The following is a 24,570-nucleotide window of genomic DNA, read 5'->3' on the forward strand; positions in this document are numbered from 1 at the left end:
ACATAAAACTAAAATCATCAAGCATCTGTTCCTCCGTTCTCCCTCCTCTTTTGGTTCAGTAAAGGAAGTATTTGTGCTTCATATCAGAGCATTCATTGTAGCTTCTTGATATTCAGAGGTTGATTAATTCATTTCACTTTTAAAGGTTTTCTGTTTTATATCAAATAAAGAAAATAGTGGAATAAAGTTCAGCTAATGCAAATGGACAGCCACTTTGTTTTCACTGTCAGTTTTATCCACAGGGGTGTTTACAGCCTCAGTGTGCAATCCTCCCAGTGCATGATTCCTCCCTCCCCCACATCTCTCACCCTTTATGTCTTCTGCAAAATGGCAGATGAAGGATTATTGTAGGATTTCTCAAAGAAACCAACGTCAGACAAAAACCAAGTGGCCTAGTAATAATTCTGTCACACGGGCCACAGCTGTCTCATCTACTCGTGTCTCAGGCAGATAAGGCCTTGGAAGGGCTTTCCGTCTTTGTGGAAGTTCTTGACTTCACGGCTGGAGAAAATGTGGTCATAGTCCTTTAGAGGAGCTGTAAACAAAAGAAAACAAAATGTTGTCTGGTACCTCTTGGAGAGTTCAGGTCCATCACTTCTCCCCCTTGTTCCCCATCCAACACCCTGTTGTGTTTAGGTATCTCTGTTGCTTTGTCATTTCTCATCTCTTTGCACTCAGTGAAAATATTTATTTTCCCCACAAAATCTTGTGCCTTTGCAGTCTGGCATTCTTCCCACAGCAAATAAGGGTAGTGACTTAAACCTGCAGCACATAAGGGGATAGAGGAGCAAAGCACAATTGGCTGGGGCTTAACTTACTTTACATAATTGTTGCCTATAAACACATTCTCCACGTCAGGGGTTTAAGCACCTGATACGGTTAGCGGAGAAAGAGGAATGAAGCTGTCGCAAACTATCCTCACGATTTAGATGGAGAGGAGGAGAAAGAGGCAGCGACGGGGACCGGGATGCATACGGGGAGTCAGAATGGTGGGCGGTGGGGAGGCTGTGGGGGAGAAAAGCAAGAGAGTCAGCCAACCAGAAGTCAGGTAAAATGGAACTTATCACCAGCATGTTTTGGCTTGTGATGCTTCATTAAGCTAAACTGTACAGGACTCACAGACTTTTCAGGACAAATGGCCCGCTCCTTCCTACACCATGTACTTCCTAATCCTATTCTTCGCATGCATGTCACAGATACTTTCTAGCACGCACATGAAGGTGCAGAGAAGTGTACACTGCACTTCAGTACATCCAGTACACTCTGCTTTATTCCCATTTGCCATTCCCTGTTTCTCAGTGTTCATTGATCAGTCGCGTACTGAACATGAACAAGCAAATCTCTACAGCTCCATTTAGCTCAGCTCAGCTCAGCTGTAGTTCATACTACATTGCTTTCTTGTTAAAAGCATATTAAAAAAAACAGAACGCCACCAACAACCCTAATTTGATTGCTCAGTGGTAAATAACAGCTTCCTGAGATATTATCCTTGCTGTCAGTGCTTCAGTGGGCTCATTTTTTAAGACCACACAAAACAGGCACCATAACTGACAGCAGTCTTTTGGCACATTCTTTTTTTGTGCTCGTGTACTCAAAGTTTTCCAGGTTTAAAAGATTAAAGCGTCTTATTTTGGAAGCTGGAGGAGCTAACTGTAAATTCACCTTTCAAATGATGGAAGGTAGTTTAAATCCAGCACAGATGCAATCATGTTTGCATACTCTCAGGCAAGTGTTTACTGAGGTGACAGAACAAGGAGCTGAAGGTCACTTTCCCATGCACCAAAACAGCTGCCCCCTGCTGGGCAGGAGGAAGAATGCAGGTTATGGAGCCCTCTTCACTTCAGCTTGACTGAAGCTACTGGATGTATTTCATACAGTCTGTGGTTTACTTGCATTTACCTCAGTGGCTGTTGTCAATACCAGTTAGACTGTGAACTGCTGGACCTGCTGCATTACTGCTACACATTTATAGTTGGATAATATTTTAATAGCAGACACAATTTTAACTTTGACTTTTTTTTCTAGCTTTAACTTTGACCAGTGCAAACATTTATTAATTCAGACAAACATGTAATTATTTCTATTCATTCATGTTCATTGGTGTTCCCACTGCTGAGCTGTGTTCATTGAACTGTCCCCATGTGCATGCATGTGTGTGCATGTGTGTGCATGTGTGTGTGCGTGTGTGTGTGTGTGTGTACATCTTAGTAAGCAGTACCACTCTCTGGCCAGGAACTGACTAATGAGCCACAGTCTTAGTATCCGAAGTGCCAAATGCACTGGGAATGCAACCAGCTGAAAGCCAGTCCAGGTCCAACATGCGACCAACACAAGTGCAGTGTGGAAACCTGAAGCCTGCACTGCACATGCATGCAGAACAGACTACAGCAGTAAAGCTATATAAATACTTTTACCACTGCGGTAAAATAAGGGAGATCTTCTGTGTAGTAAAACCTCTGCATACAGATTTCCCAGTGTGGAAGTGTGTGTTATTAGAAGAATTTACAGAATTGAATTTACTTCTACTTATTTTTGCTGCAGATGAACTTTGAGTGTCAGTATGAGTGAGCGTTAAGGGATTAACTTGCCAATTACAGGATGTCTCACAAAAATTATTAGTCAGCACTGAATATTTATTAACTATGGTGGAAACTCCACATGCACGAGCTACAGGCTCTGGGCAGCCTGAATATACTGAGCTGAGATGTTAAATACAGCAGAACATGTAAATGTTGTGCTGACATTTGGACTTACTGTACATGTTGTTGTGTTAAAGCTATTTGACAAAGCCAACAGTTAATGTTTGAGGGCTGTTTACTTTGTGGAAGAACTTTTCATTTGCAGTGTTTCCTTGGACATTTCATGTATTTCTGTCTTTGTAATCTGGCTGATTTATAACTTATATAAAATTATAAGAGTGGCTCTTATAAAATTGAGTAACAGCACTGCAAATGTAGGACTGAAATGAGCAACTTTGGGCTCTGTGCCTAAAGAAAAAGGACAGAAGCCATTGCAGATGGATGATCTGGCATCAGTGGGCAAAGCTTCACAGTAAACTGAAAAATAGCTTCTTCACATGAAGCAATAAATTTGTTTAAAACACAACAGAAATCTATAAAATCAAAGTTTTATTTATTCAAATTGTTTATACCAAGTACATTTCCTTAATGATAACTAAGTTACAATATACATACAGATACAATAGATAATATAGATATAATTTACAGCAGCTGTGAGAGTGGATATGTCTCCCCTGCACTCAGCAGCACCACACTCTGGCTTCGGCTAGATAGACACAGCAGATCAGCTGGCTCTCCTCCAAAGTCCCACTCATGCCCGTGCAGTCTGAGCTCAAGCCTTACGTCCTGGTAAAGTGTAAAAATCATGCCAGATGATGGCCCAGTTTACACTGCAGGGGCCACTCTGGGTCCCCCTGCCGGCACCTCACAAAGTTTCTGATCCGGCACTAATGACGCTCTTTGGAGATGATACACTGTCCGGCAGTCTGTCCATGAGGTGCACAGTCTGCAGCCGCCACTGTTTTGGCGATATGCGTTTCAGCTGTCTCTGTCAGACGCATGTTTGGCTTTTAAAGGTGTGAAACATGGATAACTATCTCAGGTACATCAGGTCATCTCTTTACTTAGTGATTTCTCTAGCTGTACAGCCACAGAAGTTCTTAACATTGCCACCTTTATTCCATTCAGTAGTCTGACACTGATTTCTGATTTCTGACAGTTTTACAGCCAACGCTGTCGTCCAAGAAGAACACAGTTCAGTCTGTATGTAACTATGAAGCAGTGACTCTCCTCACTCAGCCATGTCTTATTTTGCCGGTTTAATAATAATAATAAAGACAATCCAAGTTTAACAGACTTAATCCTGAGCCCTCTTCCTCTGTCACATCCTTTGATGTCTGTGAAAAATTTTAAATTTCTTTGCTAGTAAAATGAATGTTATCAGGTCGAAGTTCAAGTCTGGATCTTCTCAACCTGCCCGAGTGTCTCATCGAGTTCTCTTGTCAGTGTTTATACTGGTTTTCATGACAGATGTACTGTCACACGCTGCCTGTCGTCTGCCTTCTCCTCGTAATAAATCAGTCCTTCTTCATGAGCTGAGCTAAAAGTGGCACTCATCAGTTCCTTAAGCTAGTTGAGAGAAATAAATAAAGAACATCCAATCCTCTTACCTGCATAACCACAGCACTGAAACTGCGTTACTGAATTTGAATTGAATTTTGTAACCTTGCTGTGTCGATGCTACCCAGCTGTATTTTGTCTGTTAAAGCTTGTAAACAGCTTCTTTTACCCCAACAAATGCTTCAGTTCCATAATAATAGCATGTATTCATATTTCCTCCATCTCAATTCTGGCCAAACTGAAGTTTTTGTCTTTGGCCCTGACGGTTTCTCTAAGGAGGTCAGTCATTACATCAGCCCGCATCTTCAGAAAGATCACATCCTGCTTACAGCACAGATACTGAGACTTTATAACTGCAGCGTCTCAGATCATCTGATCAGAGTCTCCGAAATGTTCTTTGCTCTCATTTTAAAACCGGAGGCAACCGCGCTTTTGATCCAGCTGACCAAACAGACGGAGGAAGGCTATGAGGAGCTACAACCTCAAACTACAGAAACTCATCTTCACAGGTGAGCGTCACCTTCATCTTTCTTCCATGAACTTTGGCCATAGTTTACATCTAACATGTGTTTGTTGTGATCACCGTAAGACTGTGTGGTTGATTCTGTAACATGTGTCCTTATGGTCTGTATAGTTTGAACAAAAGCCACAGACTAAACATATGTTACTGTATGTTTTAAAACGTGCTCTACAAATAAAGTTGTCATTATTTTGAAACCACGATCCAGTGCTGACATTAGTTTGAGTCATTAGTTTAAATAAGGAATGATTTAAAAAGTCTCTTATTACAACTTCAGCACTTGCACAACATTATTAAAATAATCTACAGAGCCATGCAGACCCAATAAAGAAAGGCTTTGCCAAACTGTTACTGTGAGTCAAAATTTAAACAGAGTATTTGAAGCCACCTGTACATCTGCTCACTGTAACGGTACATTCTGCTGTCCTCGCCATATTTCTTGGCTTTGTCTGCTGTGGTGGCTTCGATCTTTCGCTTTACCTGCTCCCTTCTTCTCTTTCTCTGAACTAACGACACATTCTCATAAATATCCAGTCATAAAACTCTGGGGAATTTGTTCTTCCTTTCTTCTGCTACACATAAGCTGCTGAACACTTTATGTGAAAATGAATAAGTTTGAGGTATAGTGAGAGCCAGCAAGCTATACTCATCAGGGGGAGAGAGGGAGGGGTGGGAATGAGGGGGGAGAGAAAGAGACAAACAGGCAGAGCAAGAAGTCAGGAATAAAGAGGAGAGGTGCAGGACAATGAGTGGGAGAGTCGGGAGGAAAAGCAGAGGAGACGGGAGAGGTTAGCAGGAGACAGCAAGCAAATGAGCAAGAGAAGGTAGGCAGGAGGGAGAAGTGTAGTGTAGGAGGAAGAAGAGGAGGAGATGAGGGAAGAAGGTCAGTGATGAAGTGGCAGACGGGCTGCCAGACTCCCCATGGCTCTGAAATACTGACTCACAGACTGGATGGATGGAAGTCGACCATGGAAAGAGGGAAAAAAGAGGAATGACTGGCACAGGATGGGTGGGATGACTGACTTACTAACCAGTTAGTTTACAAGTCACTCTGCATGTATATGTGTATGTGTTGCTTTGAGTGTCTTTGAATCTGCTCGTGAGGACTTAGATGAGATACAGTATAGTTACCTATACTCACCTTATTACTGTAATATGGCCAATTTGCTAACTAACAGAAACCTTTGATAGGAACTGAACAGATGCAGAACTTTCTAAAGTATACAAACTTCTAACGTCCTCGACCCATTCCAGTTTGGGTTTTTCCAGTGCAGTGATGGGTGAAATGCAATGGCTAAAAACAACCTTTGCAGTGAGGGCTGTGAATTCATGGACACAAACACTTTTTATTTTTGTTGATTAGCCAAACCACCAATATCAGTACATGAATTAAAATAAGTCCATACAGGATCAGTCAGCTCAGGGCATCTGTGGCTACTCCTAATAGGACCAGCCGAAAAAACAACTGTTTACTAGAATATTCAACTCACATTTATCTAATAAACTGGGGCTGAACATGCAGCTTTTATCGGAGGGTAAGCACAACCAGGTCTGTAGGAATCACAGCTTTTTCATTTATACCCACCTCTTTTATTGGCAGCTGTGAGGTATTCCTTCTTTATTTCATCAAATAATCATGTAAGAAGTTATTTTATTGCCTTAAAATCAGAAGAAATGGAGATCTAGAGTGAAAAGGCATCTATAGGGTGCAAAAGCAAAACTATGGCACAGAGGAGAAAACAGCATCCACCTGGAAGAAACTGTGGATAATCACAGGATCTTTTTCATTTTGGAAAACCCGTTGGCATACGAGTTTTTGCTTCTCACTGATAAAATTTCAATGTTACATATTTAAAATGCTGTACATTTTAAATATGATATGATGTGTCTTTGGTAAGCCAGCATCAGTAGTCTGTAAGTTAGACATCCTTAAATCTCTTTAACATGCTTCTTGGATAGGTGCCCGTCAGGATCAGTGTTCTTTCAAAGCATTCCCCGCTCTGAATATTCATGCCTATACATTAAGACAGTGTAGTAGGCATGTGAAGTTGGCTGCATCTTCAAAGTGCAGACAGATGATGACTTATATGGCCTGTAGTCTTTCTGCCCCCATACTTAATGACATGCTTTTAAAGGGGCTGTTATGGCATATATACTCCACTGAACAGAGCAAAAATACATTCATACTGTGATTGAACACAAGAAATACCCAAAACAAGGACACTGATAAGACCTGAAAAGGGGTGACTTCTTGAAATTAAAGATATTCTATATTATGTTCTTCAATAAATCCCATGAACAGCTTGAGAATTGTCTCTATGTATATGGCAGTCAGCTAACCACGAAAGAAAAGAAATATTCCACTCTTCTCCCCTTTTCTGGGAGGCAGCGGGGCGGTAGCGCGTACAGCCCGATCCGGCGGGGAGGTGTGGGAAGCCAGACCAGGCACCCCCCTTCCGGCTCTCCTCTCTGCTCTCTCCTATCTTGTCCCTTTTGTCTTACTTCTCTCTATCACCTTTTCTATCCCTCTGAAGAAGTTAGGCTCCATAAATGCTAAAGAGGTAAGTATTATTTCTCAGTTGCAGTGAATGGAAAATAAACTGTAGGAAACTAAACAGAAGAAAGAAGAAGAGAAATAACAAGTTAACATAAACCAGTGACACACTCCAGGGCCTGATCAACCCTGGCAGGGCCTCCTTGGATGAGGGTGTCTAGTGATAATGGCTGAAACACCCGATGAAACCAAGATCCACTACTGACGATGTGTCCCAAATTTAAAATGATAATCCAGATCAATCTCTAATCCTTAAACCTAACCATGGAAGGAAAATGGCAGATTAGCCTGGGTAAAAGACAGAAAGTTGAGGCACACAACGATGTGTGCTGCTGGCAAAGTTTCTGGGCTGCCTTTCCTCATAACAGCCATCCTTCAAGAGTCTCTCCATCTAAAGCAATGCATTATCAGGGACTGTAACATCTCGTCCTTTTTACTGTATCGTTCTCTGCCATAGAACTCACTTACTGGCATAGACCGAGAAGTGACAACAGGGACCCCGAATACAAAAACCAGGTTTCTCAGGTAAGAAACTGGTATATTGGAAGTTCTGGGAGGATGAGCTGGTCACAAGGAGAAAGTCTAAAGTGGTCCAGAATAGATTCCACAGAAAGAGAATGCTAAGAGTTATTTGCTTTTTCACCAGTTTAGATTGCAGAAAGGTGGAGAGATAAGAGAGGCAGCAAGGTGAACATTCAGGAAGGAACTGACCAGAACTGACGGGGTCACATCTGCTCAGCCCAGCCTGGACTCCAAAAGGTGTTCAGCACAGCAAACCAGCGCAGGACTAAGACATTTACTGTCCCCAAGTGGTTTAAAATGCATTACAATCTCCATTATTAAAATATTTGTTACTCTATTATTCTAAGTCACCTACAATATCAACAAAGATGTAATTAGTGGTGTCTTTGTTTTTTCTTATATAAAGAGATTTTTATATTATTTACCTAATGTTTAGTCATATCTACGTGGGGCCAAAATGTCTCAATCCACCAGTAGTTTTGAATTTAATTTTTTTTAATTAAAAATTATAATATCAATCAAATATCAAATAAACGTATCGGTTAAGCTGTTTAGGAAGCTACACTTGATGTTAATATTATCCAGGCCTTCATGAAAAAGAGGATTTATGACACTGAATAGTTTGAGGTTTGCACTTTCTTAAAAAGACATCTAAAAATTATAAATCACCACAGCACAAACTCCGGATATGAGATTTTGATAATAGAAGGTAAAATACATTGACTGTATTTAACTGCCACAACTTTATTTGTGAAAATAAAAAATTACAATTTTACTAAACAACTGTCTCAAAGACGTCCTCAGGCCTCTCTCCAGTACAGAAGCGTGATACTGGTGCTGTATCCTTTCAGCTGTATCCCAGGATGGAGGAATATTGGAACTGTGTGTGTGTGTGCACGTTTGTGTGTTTGTCTTTGTTATCACCATCAGCCTTGATTAGTAGTTAGTGACAGAGATATGAGTAATTAGTGATGTTTGTGTTCCAGCACGTTGGCGATGGGAGCCGTTGGTACAAGCTGGCTTTGATAAACCCAAATGCGGTGGAGATAATACTGCTGACCTGAGTATGGGAGAGGTTATATGGTGCAACCATATTTGTTCTTATTAGGAAACATTGTGTCTGGCTGTAACACACTGCTGGGAGAAACAACCGCCCTTCACATATTTACCGCACAGGGATCTAATGAGTCTCATCTTATCTCGGGCATGTGCCCCCATGCCCACCAGCCCAGAACCTATTGCTCAAGTGAGGACTGGCCCCTGTTGCTATTTGCTTTTTGTCTTTTTAGGTTCCTCTTTTCTGTCCATTCTTTTACTTCAGCCTCCATCTGTTTTTACAGTAGAAAATGTTCATTCTTGAGTCCAGTTCTGCTGGAGGTCTCTTCCTGTTAAAAGATAGTTCTTCCTCCTCACTTGTGCCGTCTGATTGTTGATTGTCTCTAGTATCGTAGGGTCCTCATCTTATTATAGAAAACATCATCAAAGGTTTGTTATTGTGAATTGGTTTTAGGCAAATGAAGCCAAGAAGTTAAAAAAAGAAAAGAAAAGAAAAAACCTAGACCATCTAAGCGGCTGGCTGACTCTCAGAGACGTATTACCTGTTAACTATAGCCACACGGTCAGCACCAGTAGGTTTTGCCTTTGAGGAACTATTGTTTCTATAACAATATGTTAACTAATTAACGAGTCAATGTGACATATTAGAAGGGGAAATGTATTTCACACCTCTATTACAAGCACGTTCCCACCTGTTTCCATGAAACTTTTATTTCAACTTTTGCTGTGGCTCCAGTGGCCATACGCTTTTCTGCCATCTGGATAATCAAGTATGGCCTGATCCCTCCACACATAAGCAGAGTTGCTGTGTGTCACACATAAGACCAGCACTAATGGGAACTACAGGCCTTTAATGTAGAATCAGGTAAAGTAGTAAATGTGAGGAAAAGTTAACTAAAAGTTCAAGATTCCTTCTAATCCTCATTGTGTTTGTGAACGCCATCAAGCTGGTCCACTGCTGCTTATCTCAGGCAGACGCTGCAGTAAGAGAATAAGTGAAAAAAATGGTACAAGAGAAATGACACCCCCTGATGAGACATGACATTGTTGTGAAACTACATTTGACAGCCTCACCTCAGTGCTGTCAGCAGCTGGCTCCTGAAGTAGGGAAAACGCTGCCCGAGAAAATCCTCTTATCTGGACTGCACCGAGGCCAGGAGCAAGGCATCGGCTGGGATTTGGATCAGAACTGCAGCCAGGAAAGGGACTGGACTCTCTGAGATGATTGGGCTTACAGTGGGAAGACAAAGCAGCCAGCACCGGATGGGAGAGGATACACCCAGCGGCCTCCAACAGCCTAAAGGATTTAAAGACAGAAAGGTGGATGGGCTCCAGCTTTATGGCCTCCTCCAGCAGCTCTTGATCCGCTGGGCCCTCTTCCACGGCTGACACTTGATCAATGTCCCTCCCTGTGTGGAGGTGGTGCAGCGAGAGGTGGAGGCAGCAGGAGGGCGACAGGAGGGCTTTTGGCTCTGCTGATGGCAGTGGCAGAAAAAAGAAGCTCCTCTTTCAAAGCACGTCCTTGTTGGCATTTACCAAGGGTGGAAATACATTTTCTCTGCCCGCTGTAATAGAGTGCTCTTTGATGTCAGCAGTTTTTACATAAAGAAGCATTAAATAATCAGTGGCTTTAATACTCTGGATCAGCCACCAAATGAATGCAGAGGCATCAACATGAGCCTGGCACAGTCTGCACTGCTGAGTGATTGAAACAAATACTAATGTCATATTTCTATAATAGACACAATAGCAAGGCACTCGTTAATTAAAGAGGAGGCAAAAACATCTCGCACAAAGGAATTCTAAAAGCTATTTTTTCTGTCATAACCAGACTTTTTGGATAAAGTCTTGTTTTGTAATGATGTGCGGTGGGTGATCTCTAAAATAATCTGTTCTTCTCTGTGGGACAGACATTCATAAAGTCTTAGTATTTTTAGAGTTAATTAGCACTAAGTAGCAGACATGACGTTACAGTTCATGAATGCAGCTTGCTTATTTAAGATGTTAGCTTTACTTATTAACTTCAACTTCTCCCTCTCGACCAAATGTCTTAACTAACCAACACAGTGGGACTTTTATATACAATCAGAGAGTGTCAAAGTGTATATGCCTTCTTGTTATTAATGAGGAAGGTCACATCATCATGGCGTCCTACAGTAAGCCTTAATCCTATGTACCCCATAATGTCTGGGGCTGGCTGGAGGTTTCCACTATGTTTCTGTTACTCTTTGTGTATCAAAAGGTTTCTTGTACACACTAAATTTGAACACATTTTAATCAACACCTCAAATGTTCTGGACTGTGTTTATCTAGTGAGTGTAGGCTGTCAGATGACTGTTTACCTCATAATGCTGGGTGTAAATGGACTGATTCTTATACAGCGATTTTCTAATCAAAGAAAAGCGAGTACTCTGTACAACATACCGCATTCACTTTCTTCTAAGCTTTTTAGTGCTTCATAACTGACATTCATACTCCGATGGACACATCAGAGAGCAACTTGGGGTTAGTATCTTGCCCAAGAATACTTGGCATGAGGAGCCAGGGATCCAACCTTCCGATCAGTACGTAACCTGCTCTCCTTCCTGACCTACAGCCATCTGAAGTACTAACAAAGCCCAACCCTGCTTAGCTTCCAAACTCAGACGAGAGCAGGTGTGCTCAGGGTGGTATGGCCACAAGTGCGAAGTGTCCATAACTATTTACTCTGGAGGAAGCTGTAAAACTTTGTGAAAGGGGTCGATGAGTATGTGAAGCTCACTTCAGTCCTGTGACAGCGATACTGAGGTGAGCTGTTGAGAATTTCCAGAACTTTCTCATCAAAAAGCGCTGCTGTTTTTGCCGCTGCTAGCTACTGTTAGCTGGTGAAACTGCCTGAAGTGGATCTAATGTTGTTAGCGACTTAGATGCTTAGCAAAAAAAGAAAAAAGAAAAGAAAAACTGTCATATGATGTGTAAATGTAATCAAACTGTTTGTCAGAGGGTGACTTTTAGGACATCCTAACATTAGCTGGCATAATGTTAACCAGCTGTTGTTTGACCAGCTTTTGTCAGCTGTTTGGAGAGGGAGGGTCACATGTCTGATGTGTTTAAAAAAATCTGTAACTTCCACAATGTTTGGAATAAGTAAATATATTTATAGACGTTTTCAGCTATTAGAGCCTTGAATTTATTTCATGAGATGAGACTTGAGGTGAGCAGGACGAGGTGGAGATGAGGGAGGAGAGCGCCGTTCTGGAGGGGGAGAAAGAAGAGAAGGAGGAGAAAGGGGTAATAAGATATAGAGGATGAAATGAAGAAATGTAAAAATCGGAAATTTAAATTTACAACATTTTTTGCTGCATTTATGTGTTTAAAATGTTTGTCCGATTTTCCCTGTTTCAGAATTCTTGGAGACGTGAACCTTCTAATAAAATTCTGTCGAGGGTTAATAATGATGCCTGGCAACAAGGGACGAGCATCAGAGAGCTGCTAATTTTGAAATGAATCGGATGGCCAGTCATTGAGATCAGACCAACGTACGGCATGCACTTATCCTCCTCTCCAGAGCAGAGCAATTCAGACTGCAAACTTAATATGAAATTACATTTTAACATTGGACATTTAATGTCAGTGCCATTTTGCAAGGATGCTTAATGTCAGTTATGCAGACAGTGGAGATGTATTTCACAAATGAACACAGCATTATCAAGAATCAAGCAAAAGACCTACTAAAGAGAAGAAAAGATCCCTCAAACCATTTCTGCGCGCCTCCTGAAGCCATCGCGTCTAACCTTCTGCCCACGCACAGAATCTGAGCGCAGCCAGTACGGATCTGAATCTGTTCGCTGTCACATACATCGTGTGGATAGTTGATGAGGCTGCAGGGGAGAGCTGATAAAGTGCTGCTCTTCACTGACACAGCTGTGTGGCGCAAACACCAAGTGAGACGGCCCAAGTATCAGTGAAAATCCCTGAAACAGAATCATTACAGCAAATGGAAAACAGGGCTTGAAATGATTCAAAACACATTTAAATTTAATTTAAAAGAAGGTGTAACATAATGAAAATATGGACTAAAGATAGAAAAGTTGTTTAAATGTAAATGAAGTCTTCTAAAAGCCATGTTCATAACCAACATAATGAATTGGTAACTGTATTCTTACAAAGTGAAGACACTAAACAGAATAAAAGGTGCTGTGGGAGCATCTTGGTTATTAAATCAGATGGTGCTGATTCTTGCTCAGTATGTGGGTGTATGATGGCTTATGTTAGAGTGGGGGGGGACCTGGCAGAGCAGGGCTCTATTTTGGGAATCTTTGGCATGAAAATGCTCAACCTCCTCGGGCATATTGCTTCTTGTGAAAATATGTCTTATCTACAATGTGGTTTTAAATGACAGGACAATGACAATCAGTTCTAATTTAACACGAATAACAAAAGTTTTGGTTATGTGCACAGACACAGTGGATTTTTACATCAATATGAGATCCAAGTGCAAACTCAGCAGTAATTCAATGGGGTTGTAAAAAAAAAGGCATGGCACAGCACCATTATGCTGAAAAACTCAAAGTATAAATATCAGAGCTTTTCTAGTAACCAGATCAATAATCTGGTACATTCCTAAAAAATAGGAAGGCACTGGCTAGCTTAGCAACACCAAATGTCCTTAAAAAACCCACAGCTGACATCTAAGTTGGATGTTCTGTCTTTGGTTTAGACAAACCTTTGACAACATCAGTTTTTCTGACAAATGATGAGCACGCTAATGGAAAAGGCATACGACAAGGTCCTCACAGCTCATAGGAAATATAGAATTAATTTGAAACATAACTGGCAACGTCGATCAGCCAATGTGTGCCATATAGACAAAAATACAAGAGAACTACTGAATCAACCTCAACTTAAACTGGAAAAACTGTAGAAAGTCTGTAAAAATAAAAACTGAAAAGTTTTGGAGTGAAATAACCAACCAGGCTAATGCTGGTAACAACCTCCAGTATTGAACTACATATGAAATTTACTCACTGTTTCGTCATAGAAGACTGAACACACTAAAGCTTAAGCTGACCTACAGCAGCTAAATTCAGCATATTCAAACTTTCAATCAATATACTGAAAGATATATAAATTCAATCCTTTTTTCTAAATCTGTTTGAGTCTTGTTTCTTTTCCTTTTTTTTCTTTCTTTTCTGCAACAAGCCTCTTACCGTGGCCAAAATATGTAGAATGATTCAAATTAAAACTTTGCAGCGTTCTCAGAAATGTACAGTATTCATGGAAGTATATAAAAGTGAGACAGGAGCTACTGTGGGAAAAATAATTATTTCATCACCTGCTGAATTTGCTTACTTACAAATAAATTTTATGGTAATTTCATCTTAATGGTTAGAATCAGAATATCAGCCAAAGATCCAGACAAAACACATTGGATGAAAGTTATAAATCCATTTACATTTCAGTGAAATAAGTGAACTGTGACTGTTGGCAACTGTTGCTGGCAAGCACAGCGGTATAGTTGGTCACCAGGTTTGCACCTCAGGAGGGATTTTGGCCCACTCCTCTTTACAGAATCTCAGAACTCTTCAGGTTTAGGCTGCTGCTCCCTCCACAGATTTTCTTTATGACTCAAGTGTGGAGACTAGCTCAGCCACAGCACGACCCTAATGTGCTTCTTCTTTAGCCAGTCCTTTGTTACCTTAGGAGATTTCATGTAAATGGCCCTGTGCAGTGAGGTCACAGTGTACCCTTACCACAAAAACATTCCCAAAGCATAAAGTTTCCACACCTGCACTTGGCTGTGGAGATGGTGTTCTTTGGGTCATACTCAGCATTTCTTTTCCGTCAAACACAGCAGGTTGAGTTGATATCAAAGAGGTTAAGTTTGGTGTCATCTGACCAAGCCTTCTCCGAATTACTGCTTACTGGTAAATTTTAAAAGGCCTGTACATCTGACCTCTTGACCAGGGGGCCCTTGTAGCTGCTGCAAGATTCCAGCCCATTACAGTGTAGTGTGTTACCAATGGTGTTTGTGGGAACTGTGGTCACAACTGCCTTCAGATCATTAAGTAACTCCTCCCATGTCATTTTGCTCTGATCCACCACCCTCGTCTAAGGAGCTTGGAAAGAAAAGCGTCTGGACTTCTTTGAGTTGGTTGAAGACGTTTCACCTCTCATCCGAGAAGCTTCTTCAGTTCTAAAGATCAATGGTGGAGAGTCCCAGATTTAAACCTAGTGGGAGTTTCTCCCCAAAGAGGAACAAAGGACCCCCTGTTGATTCTCTACCTAATCACATGAGCCAAGGTGTGAAAGTGGGTGTGGGTCCCAATCAGCCAGGGTTTCGGGTGAGCTTATTGTGAAACCTGGCCCTCATCTTTCCTCGGCCCTCAGCCTTAACATCGGCTCTCCATAAGGCTGTGTCCTGAGTCACCCACTGTACAGTCTGTACACACATGACTGTGTCAGACAAGACAGGGGTGCCCACTCTCCCCGTTATTATTTGCATTAGTGATTGAACCACTCTCAGTAGCTTTAAAAATGGTGAAAGGATTAGGAGGGATTGATAGATGGGGTATAAAACATAAAGTGTCGCTCTATGCAGATGATTTGCTTCTTTATGTGAATGATCCTCTACTAAATATCCCACACATTTTATCAGTATTAGATTCTTTCGGACATTTATCGGGATACAAGCTCAACATCTCCAAAAGCGAATACTTTCCAGTTAATCAAATGGCTGCGTACATACCTACACAAACTATACCATTTAAAATGGCTAATTTGGGGTTTAAATATCTCGGAATTGCAATTTCACGATCTCTGAGATTAATGCAGGAACAGAATATTACTTTACTTACAATGAAAGTTAAGTCTGATCTTCAAAGATGGAACTACCTACTGCTGTCTTTAGCTGGTAGGATCCAAATTATTAAAATGAATGTATTACCTAGATATCTATATGTATTTCAAAGTTTGCCTATTTATCTGCCAAAATCATTTTTCAGAACTATAAATGACGCTATTTCATCATTTATTTGGGCCGGTAAACGTCCAAGGGCTAGTCGTTTGCTTCTTTATAGGGATAGATCAGCTGGAGGATTAGGACTGCCTAATTTAACTGGGTATTATTGGGCATCTAATATGTATAATATATTATTGTGGTGTACGTCTCCCCATACTAATTGATGCCGGAGTGAAACGGCCTCCTGTTCTTCGTCATTACGTGCTTTAGCATGTGATACCTCACAATCATCCCTACTAAGCCGGTCTTCCAACCCAGTTGTCACTGAAACATTAAAAATTTGGTCACAAATAAGACGCCACTTTGGTTGGCTCACCCTCCCTCTCGCAACCCCGATCTGCAACAATCACTTATTTGTGCCAGCAAAGATGGACTTAAGATTCTCTCTTTTAGAACATAAAGGACTTGGTACTCTAGGTGACTTATACGTAAATGATGTTTTTGCAAGTTTTAACGAACTAGTTACTCGCTTTAATTTTAATAAATCTGATTTGTTTCGGTACTTCCAGTTGCGAAACTTTGCAAAGAAATGTTCAACTTTATTCCCACAAATCCCAACTTCCAGTGGAATAGATTTGGTTCTCAGAGCCAAAACTTTGGTAAAGGCTCATATTTCTTACCTTTATAAACTAACTTCTTCACCTAGTGAATCTCTTTTATACAGGACCAAGATGAAATGGGAGTCAGAACTTCATACGAGTTTTTCTGAGTTGTTCTGGGAGGGAGCGGTAAGGGCCATTAATTCATCTTCTAGTTGTGCCAGACTTTCATTAATACAATTTAAAGTTTTCCACAGATTACACTACAGTAAAGAAAGATTGTCAAAATTATACCCAGATAAATTTGATGATAAATGTAACAGATGCTCACAGATACCTTGCAATCTTACCCATATGTTCTGGGCGTGCCCTAGGCTATCTGAATTTTGGCATCAATTCTTCAAAATAATTTCGGATATATTGAGTATAAAATTGACTCCGACTCCACATATCGCTATATTTGGCAAACCACCAAATAACCTTCAAACTACAGCTACTCAAAATAACCTTATTGCCTTTGCTTCTCTCATTGCTAGAAAAAGAATTTTGTTGTTGTGGAAATCATCTCAGCCACCATTAATTAAAGTCTGGCTACAGGATATCTTAGGACTCTTAAAATTGGAGAAGATAAAATTCTCCATCAGAGGCTCATCGGATAGATTTTTTACTTACTGGAAACCATTACTTAAATACTTAGAAAAGGTACCAGCACGAGAAATCGCTCTCTAATCCACCATATGATGATGTACAAATTTTTCTGCTATTCCTGGCAGTGGTTGATCTACCTTATAAAAATACTCTATTTAAAGATATTCCAGCATTATTAATTGGTTTCGACGAGGAGCAAGTAGTCATTAACACAAATATTGTTACTATTGTTGGTTAAGATTTATATTAATATTGATTAATGTTAAGACCTTATTTTAGGAGGCTAGCAGATATTAATGTTAATATTTTATTGTTGATTTTTTTTTTTTTTTTTTTTTTTGATGGGTCAACTCATTTTCTCTGTAAAATATTTATTTTTTCATTATTGGGAGGGAGTGGGGGGTATTCATGTATTTAGGTATTCATCTCATTTATGTTTTGTGTATGCTGTAAAAAAGAAATAGGAAAAGACTATTGTTTCTATATGTACTTATGTGTTTTATGACAGTTTGGTATTGAAAATAAAGAATAATACACACATGACTGTGTCAGTACCCACCCAGACAACGCAGTCATTAACTTCATAGATGATACCACCGTGATGGGGCTCATCTCGGGGGGAGACGAGACAGCGTACAGAGTTGAAGTTCAGAGGCTATTGGATTAGTGTGTAGACAACAACCTGGACCTTAATACCACCAAGACAAAAGAGCTGGTAGTTGACTTTAGAAGGAGGAAGTCTGAGCTGCAGCCCATCAGCAATAATGCTTGGAAAGGGTGTCCAGCTTCAAATTCCTGGGTGTGCACATAGACACAGACCTCCAATGAAGCTCAAACATTTCAGAGGTTGTAAAGAAGGCCCGACAGCGTCTCCACTTTCTGAGAATCCTCCAAATGACCTGAAGAGGGAGCTGCTGATCATCTTCTACTGTTGCTCCACTGAAAGTGTGCAGACATAGGGCATCACTGTGTGGTTCTCCAGTTGCACCGTGGCACACAAAAAAGCACTTCAAATGGTCATTATTATGTCTCAAAAAAGGCATTGGGCATCTTCTTCCCTCCCTGAAGGACCTGTACAGCACTTGCTGTCTCCTGAGGGCACGCAGCATCCTACGGGACTGCACACACCCAGGACATCGGTGTATAAGCTGCTGCCGTCTGGCAGGAGGTTCAGGCTGCTGAGGTCCCAGACAAACAGACTCAAGGACAGCTTTTACAACAGGGCAACAGCCCTAATCAATACAAACAGTTGACCTGATTGGCTACCTCCCTGGACTTTTGGGGGGGCAGTAATGTGCAATAAACATTTCCACTTTAAAGTTTACTGTGTTGTGTTTAGTTGTGATTAGCTGTGGCTAGTGCTGAAGTGGGACAGTTTATCAGTTTCGTTGTACTATTGTACTAAGTATGAATGTGCAATGACAATAAAGAGTTGTCGTGTCTTATCTTATTATCGCACCAACAGTTTTCAACTTCACTGAGGTTCTTCTGAGGGTCTTGTAGCTCATTCGGGCTTTTGCAGGTCTACAATCTTGTCCCTGACATCCTCTGAAAGCTCTCTGGTCGTGACCATGGTGGTGGAGAGATTGAAATGGAAGAAATTAACTCTGTGAACAGATGTGCTTTTTACACAAGTTCAGAACTGGAGTATCTATGATTGACTGATTGATTGTAATTCTGTGTTCCAGCTGTGGGGGCAGAATTCTGGCTGGGTTGTAGTGAATAAAATTCTTATACAGTCAAGTAATTTGCATGTCGTTGAGTGAAATAATAATAATTTTCATGTAATGTCTTTTGTTTGATAGTCTGTCTCTCTGTTAAAATTAAACTACCACAAAAATTAGAGGCTGTTCATTTCTTTGTAAGTGAGCAAACTGGCAGAGGATCCAAAAATAAATCCCCCCCTTTAGCTTTATATGGAAAAAATACAAGGCCTCTGCCCTAGTTTGTGCAAGTCGTAGGTCACAGTATCCATTTTTTTGTCTGAGTGAACAACTAATTGTGGTTTTAAAATATTCTCCAAATTTTGAAACACCCTTCCAACCATCCATATGAATCAAAATACTGTTTGCTGCACAACTGAATGAAATAAATCATCTACATCAAGCCAAAATGATGAGGCAAAAAGAGAGAAAATGATGATAAGACAACAAAAAGAAACAAATTGCAAACATTTGTGACAAAGTATCAGATTTCTATTTAAGAAACTTCTGTCCAACTTTCCAGCTTTTATAATTGATGTCGTCCTCTGCCCCTAAGATGCCTACCATGAAGAACAGGATGGAATTTCTCCCCATAACTATTTACTAAATTTAAATAAAGAAATTAACATATTTGACACCTCCACCACACCAGAAAAATTACACCAATGTGTAGAAAGGCTTAGACAGTAATTTGAGCAAGCAAATAATTAAGTATAATTCTCCATATGTAGAAATGTGGAACTGTTCTCCTGTTGCTGTGAGATCTAAATTTATGATGAAAAGTAAGCCTAACCCCAGAAACTGCATATTTTTTTTACTCTGATGTCAAGACATATTTTGATACCACAATGTGGAGGTCGGGGTTCAGCTCAGTTCTCAGTGGGTTAGAGGCACAGGCTTGGTGCCCAGTTAGTTTCATAAACACTTAATAACCTGAAAACAGAGTCTGAAGACAGAAACAATAAACTTTGTAGCAGGTATTTTTCTTTGAGCCAACAAAAACCACGGTCCAGGTGGAGTGATGCAGCCTTGGGTGTAATCAATAAGTCCACCAAACAATAATTCAACAGTTTGGACTTGTAGCACTCAGGTAAATGCTGCGTGTGTGTGTGTGTGTGTGTGTGTGTGTGTTTGTGAGTGTGCAGATGCTGAGATTACAGAGCTTGCACTGTGTGTGTATGACTGCCTGAATGTGTACAGTATGTCTGTGAGCAGCTCTTTGGTAATCTTCTCCCATGGAATGCAAAGAAGTTATCTTTTTGTGACAGAAGAAAAGCCCAGCGCAGGGAGGAGGCGCTCGAAATTCTAATCTCCCAACAGTTTGTCGATAACGCTGCCGGAGGCTTCACGGCCCATTCTGCTCACAGCTCCGTCAATTCGGTAATCCCAGCACAGGCCACCATATTGCCCTGTCTCTCCCTCTCTCTCACACACACACACACACACACACACACACACACACACACACACACACAGTCACCTCTTCACTTTCCTTTACTCCTCACTCATCAGGAAGCACGGGTATAAAGAGGTTGTCTCTGTTTTGTGTAACAAGAACTCTGTGTGCCATCCAGTGTGTGACTAACTGGTTTTGCCATGATGCACCATTCTGGAGGGCATATGGATCACATGGTTAATTATGGATCATGTGTCACTTATTCATCTTTTTCACTGCATTTAAGATTAGTGCGAGGAATGCAAATTCCAATTAGATGATGCCAAGAATCCATTTTTAATAGCATAATTTTGCATATTACAAATGACACTACATATTATCTCTCAGTTTCTGTATATACACACATATATACATATATATATATATATATATATATAGTCTACCACCACTAGGGTGGTAGACAAACAGAAGAAGACGGCTGTAGTGATCGATGTAGCGGTTCCGAATGACAGCAATATCAGGAAGAAGGAACACGAGAAGCTGGAGAAATACCAAGGGCTCAGAGAAGAGCTCGAGAGGATGTGGAGGGTGAAGGTAACGGTGGTCCCCCGTGGTAATCGGAGCACTCGGTGCGGTGACTCCCAAGCTAGGCGAGTGGCTCCAGCAGATCCCGGGAACAACATCGGAGATCTCTGTCCAGAAGAGCGCAGTCCTCGGAACAGCTAAGGTACTGCGCAGGACCCTCAAGCTCCCAGGCCTCTGGTAGAGGACCTGAGCTTGAAGGATAAACCGCCCGCAGGGGCGTGCTGGGTGTTGTTTTTTTTTTATGTATGTAAAAAGTCATACACATATATATGACTTTTTCTCAGACCATGTACAGAGAGTGGGTCCTCTATATCACCCATGTTCTCCCCCAACACAAAAACACAAAGAGGATTAATGGCTTCAGGGTGTTTTCCTCATGCTCTCCACTGTCACTACAGACAGTGGAGAGCATGAGGACAGATAATTCGTAGACATTGTCATCTGTGAACGTTATAGTTCATAAAGACTCCTGCCTGACCTCATCCATCACCATTGCAAACAGGAAGGGGCTGATCCAAACCCAACCATAAACCCTGCTGTCGCTCCCACCACCCTGAACTTGTGTCCACACCTGAAGCTTGTTGGACAAAACTTTGAAGCTTGTTTTGTGGCTATTAAAGGCTGAGTTTGCCTAGTTAACCCTATACTGTGTTTACTACCCAGTTATATCCCAGCCAGCTACACCACATTGCTGTGAATTGCTGTGAAATTAGAAAATATAATAATTTCAAAAATAATTTGAAATGATTGTCGTTATAAACTGGCACAATATATATAAATATGACTTGAGAAAAATGTCAACATTCACCTGGGATTTTACATTAGAATTTTCAGATTTCTCAAAGAAAAACATTAACTTGACATAACAATTAAAAACAGACTAGATAATATTATATATTTCAACAGGATTGCCTTTGACGAGTTTGGAAGAACCTCTGGAATTAGCACAGGTTTAAGGAAATTCTTCTGGGTTATTGATAGTTCAGAATTACTTTTCTTTAAACTGGAAGAAATATGAGAATAAACTGCCTGTTTGATGTTTAGAAAACTAAGTGGTTGTATATAGGTCAGTAAAGGTGTTCATGTACATATGGCAATAAAAAATGTTGATGTAGAAATGTGAATGTCTTTTCTTATTTTTGGATTTTATCAGTGTAGTTTTGCATACATTAGCATCATGAGAGATGGCAAGCAAACAAGAAAAAGCTTAAGAAGTGGCAAGTGTAGCGTTACAGCCATGAAAGAACTAAGTAACCTGGAACCCTTTATGAGTTTGTTTTAAAAATAAGGTCAAAAAGCTTGCAAAGGAAAAAAAGCTTTATGAGTTTGTAGGAGTAGAGTGACGAGCCGACCGCCCCAGTAAACGCGTCGTACAGAGCTTTTAGTCCGAACGTAATGCCACTGCATAATGGAATCAAAGGGTTATAGTGCAGGTCAAAATTGTGCTTGAAGCTGCACTTGACAACTTCAAGTCCAATTGAATGTGGGAGATATCTTAAATTTCAAAGGTTTAAAAGTCTTACTTGCATTATGCAGAAATCATTAATGGAGAGCACTGTGCTCTTTGTCTGAAACTCTATCTTCTAAATGGCATGTGGGCGAGGGCAAGTTTCTGTACACTGCATTTATTGTATGAATATCTGTCTTTGAAGTTTCCATGTGCTTTAACACAAAAAAACAATGTCTTTGTCGGATTATTAAACAGCATCCGAAGCTCTGCTCTTCTGATGGATTGTTCTGTTTTTGAAAGTGTGAGAAAATAGTAAAACTCTTTGCTGGGACTAGGCTCTGTGTTTTGTTGTTTATTTTGTTAAGTGTAAAAAATGAATTTGAGTTGAGTATTGGAAAAAAAAAAAACATGAAACTAGCAAATATTCGTTGAGTCAATTAACTTTTGGCACATTTGAACAACAGCCAAACAACACAAACACCAACAGCAGCTTGATCCACTCTCAACAACAAAAAAGAAGAACAACATATTTGGGCAGAGAAGGTATTTAAAGATATTTTGTATGCCAGATCTAAACCTGGTTCAGTTCCAGAGTCCTGGGTCTTGGTTGCTCAGAATCAAGTGGACTGCAAGCCATCCATCCATTTTCTTCCATTTATCCAGGCTCACAGACTCCATCTGGGAGAAAACCAAGGTGTTCCCAGGCGAGACATATAATCTTTTCAGCATCGCTCAAGCCTGATTTTTATGGTCAACATACTGGTTGTGCCATATGCCAGTTGTGATACACCAAGGCGACGTCCCCATATGTACTAACACCTGCATGTGTGCCAGACAAAACCTGCACATGAGCACTGGTGTAGAGTAGCTGTCTCCAACCTTTTTTGCACAACAGACCGGTTTATCAATTCACAGTGTAACTGTGTAACTTTATTAGGAGCGTCCTCCTGAAATGCACCAACAACATTGAGAGTAACGTCCTCCTCTCTGCCCCTTAATGCTCTCTGGTCGCTATGGTAACATGTAAATATTTCTTTCAAAATAGGATGCACAACTACAACACGGGAAAAGACGCAGGGAAACTGAGTTAACTATAAAAACCCTGAAAACCAGGAATTTCACACCAGAGCCTCAACTCTCGCGGCCCGGTACCAAACGACTCACGGACCGGTCCGTGGGCCGGGGGTTGGGGACCGCTGGTATAGAGTATTCAAGGCATCCACAACCTTTTTGAAATACACAATTATGGCACTTCCTCTCAAGCACTACACATCACACAAAGTCACTAATTATGCTTAATCTTAATGCTTTTACCAATGGGCCTTGTTTCTGTATTAGAATATGTTTTATTGTCATGAACACAGCAGTTTCAGCGTACAATGAAAGTCTTATTTTACAATTCTTCCTTTAAAGAAAATAAAAAAGTAAAGATTCCAGAAATGTATGAAAGAAAGTACAAATAATAAATGTGCTAACAATGAAATAAGTTTGAAAACCTGCTTGTCCATGTGCAAGTTTGAAAAACAGACATGTACAACTTAGTGCAATAGCAGATAATAGCTACAGTGAGGGAAGTAGTGATGGAGTCTGTGGCCTCTGGCTGGGGGGGGGGTCTCGCTGAGGGCAGAAGTGTGAACAGGGTGTTGTTATAAGTGTGTACTGTTCTTAACAATGTTGTGGGTCCTCTTGATGACCCTGGTGCTGTAATGTCCTATAGTGATGTGAAGGCTGTGCAGTTTGTTTTTCACTTGCTGGAGAGCCTTCCTTTCCTGAGCAGGGTCAAAGTTCCCGAGGATTTTAGGTGCCATGCCATATTTCCTCAGCCATCGTAGGAAGTGCATCTTTGCTGTGATTTCTTCAGATGCTGCTGGGTGTTGTGAGATTAGGCGAGATCCTGTCAGCAAATGTTAACATTTTCATCCATTGTCTAGAGTACATACCTCTGTCTCACCTGTGTCCATTGAAGTGTGCTGCCTCACCCTTCTCCTTGGATCAATAATCATATTCATGGTCTTATCAGCATTTACAAAGAGATTATTTTCCTGATACCAGGACAATAAAGTGATCGGCCCACTGACTCCGTTGTTCTGTGAACGTGTCTGAGAGTCCACACAGTCATACATGAAGTATACATGTATAGCAGTGGTTTATCATATGGTCTATAAAACACTTCATCACACTTGGTGTGACTGCAGTGGGACCATAGTCATTTGACACCCGATAGTATCACTACATACAGCATGTTTGCAGTTGACTCCAACAGCCAGGTTCCTGTGAAAATAAGAGCAGAACATTACCTTGTCTGATGCTATGTAGTAGTTCTGTGTGAAAGTAGTTCGATGACTGAATGATTAACAGGTTAGGGGGTTGTGACAGCTACCAAAACAAAATGGGAAAAAAATGGTCTGACAGTGATGGGGTGTCAGGTAAAAGGACTGAACCTAAAATTACTATTATG

Source organism: Oreochromis niloticus, linkage group LG2 (genome assembly GCF_001858045.2).
Source record: "Oreochromis niloticus isolate F11D_XX linkage group LG2, O_niloticus_UMD_NMBU, whole genome shotgun sequence".
Classification (NCBI taxonomy): Eukaryota; Metazoa; Chordata; class Actinopteri; order Cichliformes; family Cichlidae; genus Oreochromis; species Oreochromis niloticus.